Source organism: Triticum dicoccoides, chromosome 7B, assembly GCF_002162155.2.
Source record: "Triticum dicoccoides isolate Atlit2015 ecotype Zavitan chromosome 7B, WEW_v2.0, whole genome shotgun sequence".
Lineage (NCBI taxonomy): Eukaryota > Viridiplantae > Streptophyta > Magnoliopsida > Poales > Poaceae > Triticum > Triticum dicoccoides.
Genome location: NC_041393.1, coordinates 390,741,330 through 390,750,336, shown reverse-complemented (window position 1 = coordinate 390,750,336; position 9,007 = coordinate 390,741,330).

The following is a 9,007-nucleotide window of genomic DNA, read 5'->3' as shown; positions in this document are numbered from 1 at the left end:
TCTTTGCTGCCTGGTTATATGTCCACCCTAAACTCCTCCTACCGGTCATGGTCGAATGACTTGACAGAAAAAACCAATTTTGTGGGTGATGAGGAGAGGAACTGTGAAGTAATTTTTGAGTGAGTGGTTTTTATAGCCCGATGCTAAGTGTGAACACATATTAGTTTGATAGTTGTGAACAGATTTTCAATTACTTATTGTGTTGTAATTAGCAATGTGACAAGAGACAAGGTCAAAATTTATTGATGGCAGAAGGTTGACCACGTGGTTGCTCGCTGTTGAGGCAGCCGCGGTGCGCTCCGCTCTGGCGTCCCTGCGCACGCTCTGCTTGCCGTTGAGGCAAAGTTACAATGGCAACTGTTAATAATTCTTAATAATTGTCTTACATATTCACGATAATTAGAAATGCCAAATGCGGCAAGGCCCAGAACACTCACGACCTACATATGCATACAATTATAATAAAATATAAGCTAAAAGGCTGAGCCGGTGGCCTTCCGACGATGGTCTTCTCAGACTCCATGATCAGCATAGCACCCTTGCGGCCGTTCACTCCAAGTGTCCCGACCCGCCTCCGCCTACGGAGCTGCTACCGCTGGGAGGCTCTTGGGGTTGTTGGGCCTCTTCCAGAAGAGCTTGATAGCGTGCAATCGCATGCATGACAACTCTGCGGAACCGCTCCATTTCCATGTCTCTGGCCTGGTAGCAAATTCCGTCAATCACCTGCTTCCTCAAGATATCACGTTGGCAATGTTCTACTTTGTCGGGGACGTCAACTCTGCTAAGGATGCGCTCGAGCCTGTCCACCACATCATCGGGATCGAGGTTGACACAGCCGCCATGGGCAATGATGAAGTCGTAGGCTGCCTTTGTCTTGACTGAATCGCAGAGGTCCTCTGCCCATTCCTTGCGGGGCATCAGGCTCTCGATGAGCACTGGTGACGGCGGCTCTTCGGGTGGGTCATCGATCGTGCCGTCGAGCAGCTCTTGATCTTTTGCACGATGGATGGCAAACTGCTCATCACACCTCCTCTGCAATATGTCGACTGTGCTCCCAAGGATTGTGACCCCAATATTGCTGCTGATGGGCCATGGTGTGTGCACCGGATGATGAAGCTCTTGCTCCCCGACCTGCTCCGGCTCGTTCTCCTCGCCGAAGATGTAACGCAGGTAGGCGTCAACGTAGAAGCTTTGGTCGTTGCCTGGCATGCTGGGAATAACTAATGGTAGATGGGTGAGCACTAGATCTTCGCAGAGTGTTGCGGTGGTGCATTGCCGCCTGGGTTATATGCAGCAAGCTGTTAGATGGTGGCGGGAAACCGGTGAGGGAATAGGCGTGGACTTTGCAATTCACCCATGTGGAGCGCGGTAAGCATTCGCTAGAGCACGGGAATCATTCGTTGGAGCGCGGGAAGACTAAGTGGCGCACACACACAACCCGAATACCGTATCCGGTGCCACGTGTTATTTATCACACAAGTTTTAACATAAGGAAACGTATGTGTAAGCACACGAGTACTCATAGACGCATCGTGTGCGATACTCCTAGCCACCACAAGCAACTAGTTTGCATTTTTAAAAGTTTTTTGTACACACAAAATCACACACGAACTAATTGTATTAACCGTCTGTGTTGTAATTTCTCATCGCAAACAGTTCATCCGAGTCGGCTATTTGCCACGTATCACACACATATTATTAAGTTGAAACATTTCTGTTGTGTTCCCTAATCGAAAACAGTTCGTCCGAGTTAACCGTATGCCGTATATCGCACACACATTGATATGGCTGCCCGTTTCCATTGTTCTGCCTCATCGCAAATAGTTCAAACGGGTTAACCGTGTGCCCTGCATCGCACACACAACTAAAATCTGAACCGTGTTTGATGCATCCTCCATCGCAAACATTTTGCACCTTTTTGATGGGTTTTTTTACATCCCCGTTTGTGATTAATGCATCACACACAATTTCATCAAAGAGTCCCTGATCGTAGTGTCGCATTAGCAGCATCCTACAGTAGTGAAAGGGGGTGGGGGTGGGGGAAGATTTGTTACCTGAATCTAGGACTTGGTAGAAAGAGGAAATAATGGGGGCGAAAAGTAGCAGAGATTGTCTATCCAACTGGTCTCTAGGTCTAATAAGGAAATAAAGGGAAACCCAGTACAAACTCAATATAAACCCGATCTATTGGTTGAAAAAGGAAAGAAAGTGGGGACTGGGGGACAAGTCAACAGAGTAAGTCCAGCACTAGATTTGCTACCCTCACACAGTATAAGGTGGCTATACCGAACAAAAATAGGACAACCCAGATACACTGTCCTGATGTCTGTTGCCCCGAGCCACTCTTATGTAATGCCACTGGTAAAATGTAGCAGTTGCACTGTTAAAAGTAAGGACATGTTAAACCAATGTTGTTTTCAATGTAATGCCTCCAGTAATATGAATCAATGGCACTTTTTTCATGTCCTGCTAAATTTCCCATTAAGATAAGTTGCTTCTTTTTGTTAGAAATGCAACTGTCCTTGTCCGCCTACTCTCCCGTGCCCAAATACCGACTCTGTAGCAGCTGTTAATGTAATGTTGCTGGTAAAATGAAGCAATGGCACCATTAAAGTAATGTCGTATTTAACGGTTGTCATAGTTAATCCTAATGCCCACACTAATATCTAGCAATGCTGCTACTTTAGAAATTGCTACTGTCCTTGTAGGATTGCCATTCATATAAGGAACATGCTTCTTTTCATTTGATGTATGTTTCATCACTTTTTAGTCACCCTCCTCTCCACCTTTTTTGTGTAAACAAATATACATTTCATGCTTGATCTTAGTTGAACTGCACAAATGATATCCAAATTATAGTTGAACATTCCAGGAGCTTCACAACCAACCTTGATGTTGCTCAATTTTATTGCAACTAATGAAGAAGAAGCTCTGTGGGTTTCGTTTTCTGATGGAAATGGAACCGGGGCTAGAGCCCTTTTCTTAAAAAAAGAAGAAGAAGCTGCTAGCTCATGGGACATTGCTTCATTTTAGGTGAACTGCACCAAAAGGTCCCATGAATTGAATCAAAGATGTTGGTGACTGGTGTCATCCCTTCTATGTTGGCATTGACTACAGATATAGTTCCCATCATGAGGTATGTTCCTTTTTGGTCTGATCGTTTGCCAAAGATCCTACATGTTGAGTCTGCACTTGTGCTACTGATTTGGCACTGCCATGATAAAGCAGTAATGTTATTATTTTGTACCTTAATCTAGTGGCACTATTAATTTGAGGCAATGTTTTGGCACCGCTAGTGCCACTGATTTTTTTATATATCGAAAGAGGGGGTTTCCTTGGATTTCATTAAAGAAACCCAACCATAGAGAACTATTACCCGACAACATCTCAGTGTAAACAGGCAGTTATGCTACTACTACTAGAACAAACTGAGTACTAGCAGGAGACAAGTTCGCCAATAAGCTAGGCAGGTAGGGAGATGTAGCACCAGCTCGACCAAGTTTGGATTACAACCCAAATGTGATGTCTACTACACAACCTTCTTCTTGTAGACGTTGTTGGGCCTGCAAGTGCACATGTTTGTAGGACAGTAGCAAATTTCCCTCAAGTGGATGACCTAAGGTTTATCAATCCGTGGGAGGAGTAGGATGAAGATGGTCTCTCTCAAACAACCCTACAACCAAATAACAAAGAGTCTCTTGTGTCCCCAACACACCCAATACAATGGTAAATTCTATAGGTGCACTAGTTCAGCGAAGATATGGTGATACAAGTGCAATATGGATAGTAGATATAGGTTTTTGTAATCTGAAAATATAAAAAAGCAAGGTAACTAATGATAGAAGTGAGCGTAAATGGTATTGCAATGATAGGAAACAAGGCCTAGGGTTCATACTTTCACTAGTGCAAGTTCTCTCAACAATAATAACATAGATAGATCATATAACAATCCCTCAACATGCGACAAAGAGTCACTCCAAAGCCACAAATAGCGGAGAACAAACAAAGAGATTATGGTAGGGTACGAAACGACCTCAAAGTTATTCTTTCGGATCGATCTATTCAAGAGTTCGTACTAGAATAACACCTTCAGACACAAATCAACCAAAACCCTAATGTCACCTAGATACTCCATTGTCACCTCAAGTATCCGTGGGCATGATTATACGATATGCATCACACAATCTCAGATTCATCTATTCAACCAACACAAAGTACTTCAAAGAGTGCCCCAAAGTTTCTACCGGTGAGTCAAGATGAAAACATGTGCCAACCCTTATGCATAGGTTCATGGGCAGAACCCACAAGTTGATCACCAAAACATACATCAAGTGGACCACATGATATCCCATTGTCACCACAGATAAGCACGACAAGACATACATAAAGTGTTCTCAAATCCTTAAAGACTCAATCCGACAAGACAAATTCAAAGGGAAAACTCAATTCATCACAAGAGAGTAGAGGGGGGAGAAACATCATAAGATCCAACTATAATAGCAAGGCTCGCGATACATCAAGATCGTGCCATAGAGAGAACACGAGAGAGAGAGAGAGAGAGAGATCAAACACATAGCTACTGGTACATACCCTCAACCCCAAGGGTGAACTACTCCCTCTTCATCATGGAGAGCGCCGGGATGATCAAGATGGCCACCGGTTAGGTATCCCCCTCTGGCAGGGTGCCGGAACGGGCTCCTGAGAGGTTTTTGGTGGCTACAGAGGCTTGCAGCGGCGGAACTCCCGATCTATTTTCATCTTTGATGTTTTTAGGGTACGTGGACTTATATAGGCAAAAGAAGTCGGTCGGGGGAGCCTCGAGGGGCCCAGGAGACAGGGGGCATGCCCAGTGGGGTGGGCACGCCCTCCTATCTCCTGGCTTCCTCGATCCTTCCCTGGCTTGAACTCCAAGTCTCCTGGATCATATCCTTTCCAAAAATCACGCTCTCGAAGGTTTCATTCCGTTTGGACTCTGTTTGATATTCCTTTTCCTTAAAATACTAAAACATGCAATAAAACAACAATATGGTATGGGCCTCCAATTAGTAGGTTAGTCCCAAAAGTAATATAAAAGTGTACAATAAAATAGCATGAATGCTTCATAAATTATAGATACATTGGAGACGTATCAGCATCCCCAAGCTTAATTCCTACTCGTCCTCGAGTAGGTAAATGATAAAAGAAAGAATTTATGAAGTGTGAATGCTAGCAGGTGCACAAGTTTGATCAATGATAATTTCAATCACCTCTTCTAGCATGATTATATGTCATAACAGTAGTTCATCTCATAAAACTTCTCACGAATGAGTAACAAGCAATTCACATGTTAAAGCATAGACCATAAACTTTCTTGAAAACTAGCAAACTTCATTCTCAGTCATCAAACAATTGCAATTCATCTTATCTTCAGGAAGGGTCTATGTCAGAGCTTTGATTTAGCAAACTCCACATACTCAACTAACATATAGTCTTCTACAATTGCTAACACTCACGCAATACTAATGGTTATGGAGTTTTAATCGGACACTGAGAAAGATAGGGGCTTATAATGTTGCCTCCCAGCGTATTCACCTTTGGGTGATGTCAACAATAATAGTTCATGCTAACTTACATCCAATTGGATATATATATATATATATCAGGATCTTCCCAACACGAGGTTCTTGCCAAAGGATAGAATGAAAAAGGGAAAGGTGAAGATCACCTTGACTCTTGCATAAAGTAAAAGACATAAAGTAAAAGATAGGCCCTTAGCAGAGGGAAGCAGAGGTTGTCATGTGCTTTTAGGGTTGGATGCACAAAATCTTAATGCAAAAGAATGCCACTTTATATTGCCACTTGCATATGGACCTTTATTATGCAGTCCGTTGCTTTTATTGCTTCCATAACAAGATCGTATAAAGCTTATTTTCTTCACACTAATAGATCATACATATTTAGAGAGCAATTTTTATTGCTTGCACCGATGACAACTTACTTGAAGGATCTTACTCAATCCATAGGTAGGTATGGTGGACTCTCATGGCAAAACTGGGTTTAAGGATATTTGGAAGCACAAGTAGTATCTCTACTTGGTGCAAGGAATTTTGGCTAGCATGAGGGGGAAAGGCAAGCTCAACATGTTTGAATGATCCATGACAATATACTTTAACTGAGATGTGAGAAAACATAACCCATTATGTTGTCTTCCTTGTCCAACATCAACTCTTTAGCATGTCATACTTAATGAGTGCTCACAATTATAAAAGATGTCTAGGATAGTATATTTATATGTGAAATCTCTATTCCTTCAATATTGTTTCATGAATTGTTCAAATGACCAATACAAATGCTTGCTAACCTTCAATAAATTTACAACCTCTACTTCTTAGATGTGAAGTCATTACTCCCCACGGGATAAGCAAATGAGACATATATAATTTCAGATTTATGACATTCAACTCATTCAACCATTTACTCATAGGATATAAGTGAAGCACACGAGTAAATGACAAACTACTCCAAAAAGATATAAGTGAAGATCAATGAGTAGCTAAATAATTATGTAACTATGTGAAGACTCTCTCTCATTTAAGAATTTCAGATCTTGGTATTGTATTCAAACAGCAAGCAAAACAAAATAAAATGACATTGCAAGGATAGCACAACTCATGTGAAGAAGCAAAAACTTAGGTTCAACCGATACTAACCGATAGTTGTTGAAGAAGAAAGGTGGGATGCCTACCGGGGCATCCCCACGCTTAGATGCTTGAGACTTCTTGAAATATTATCTTGGGGTGCCTTGGGCATCCCCAAGCTTGAGCTTTTGTGTCTCCTTAGTTCCTCTCATATCATGGTTTCTCTATTTCTCAAAAGCTTCATCCACAACAAACTCAACAAGAACTCGTGAGATAGGTTAGTATAAACCAATGCAAAAACCTCATCATTTTTAACTGTAACAAATCACTAAAATTATTATTCAACATTGCATACTAAATGTCTCCGCATATTTAATACTCCTATCCTCAAATAGAATCATTAAACAAGCAAACACATGCAAACAATGCAAACATAACAGCAATCTGCCAAAACAATACAGTCTGTAAAAAATGCAAGAGTATCAATACTTACCTAACTCCAAAAATTATGATAAAAATACTACACTTTAGAAGATTTATCGGAGCTCATTATGCAATAAGTTTCAACATTATATCATTCTCTGAATTTTCTAGGGAATTTTTGTTACAGCGGTAAACTTTCTGTTTTCAAACAGCAACATGTATACTAGCAAAATAAGCATGGTAAAGGCTATCCTTGACATTTTTATTGAAAATAAAGATGCAAAACATTATTCTAAATAACAGCAAGAAAATACTAACAAAATAAAATGACGCTCCAAGCAAAACACATATCATGTGGTGAATAAAAATATAGCTCCAAGTAAAGTTACCGATGAACGAAGACGAAAGAGGGGATGCCATCTGGGGCATCCCCAAGCTTAGGCTTTTGGCTATTCTTGAATATTATCTTGGGGTTCCTTGTGCATCCCCAAGCTTAGGCTCTTGCCACTCCTTATTCCATAGTGCATCAAATCTTTACCCAAAACTTGAAAACTTCACAACACAAAACTCAACAGAAAACTCGTAAGCTCCGTTAGTATAAGAAAATAAAACCACCACTTAGGTACTGTAATGAACTCATTCTGAATTCATATTGGTGTAATATCTACTGTATTCCAACTTATCAATGGTTCATACCACTTAATACTAGCCATAGATGCATCAAAATAAGCAAACAACACACAGAAAACAGAATCTGTCAAAAACAGAACAGTCTGTAGTAATCTGCATCAAACGTATACTTTTGGAACTCCAAAAATCCTACAAAATTAGGAAGTCCTAAGAAATTTGGGTACCAACACAGAGAAAAAATAATCAGATCAAAATCACGTTTCTGTGAGTTAACAAAACTAATTTACTGGGTGTAAAAGTTTCTGATTCTCAGCAGGATCAACACAACTATCACCGTAAGCTATCCTAAATGTCTTACTTGGCACTTTATTGAAAAAAAGCTATAAAACATGATTACTGCAGTAGCATAATCATGTGAACACACAAAAACAGTAAGGATAAATATTGGGTTGTCTCCCAACAAGCGCTTTTCTTTAATGCCTTTCTAGCTAGGCATGATGATGACAATGATGCTCACATAAAAGATAAGAATTGAAACATAACGGGAGCATCATGAAGCATATGACTAGCCCATTTAAGTCTAACCCACTTCCTATGCATAGGGATTTTGTGAGCAAACAACTTATGGGAACAATAATTAACTAGCATAGGAAGGTGAAACAAGCATAACTTCAAGATTTTAAGCACATAGAGAGGAAATTTGATATTATTGCAATTCCTACAAGCATATATTCCTCCCTCATAATAATGTTCAGTAGCATCATGAATGAATTCAACAATATAACCAGCACCTAAAGCATTCTTTTCATGATCTACAAGCATAGAAAATTTACTACTCTCCACATAAGCAAACTCAACAAAATAATTATCACGTGAGGCATAATCCAATTGAAAACTAAAATCATGATGACAAGTATCATGGTTATCATTATTCCTAATAGCATAAAAGTCATCACAATAATCATCATAGATAGCAACTTTGTTCTCATAATCAATTGGAACCTCTTCCAAAATAGTGGAATCATCACTAAATAAAGTTGACACTCTTCCAAACCCACTTTCATGTTCATCACAACAAGATTCAACATCCTCCAAAATAGTGGGATCACTACTTCCTAAAGTTGACGCTTCCAAACCCACTTTCATCTATATAATCATCATAAATAGGAGGCATGCTTTCATCATAATAAATTTGCTCATCAAAACTTGGGGGACAAAAAATATCATCTTCATCAAACATAGCATCCCCAAGCTTGTGGCTTTGCATATCATTAGCATCATGGATATTCAAATAATTCATACTAACAACATTGCAATCATGCTCATCATACAAAGAT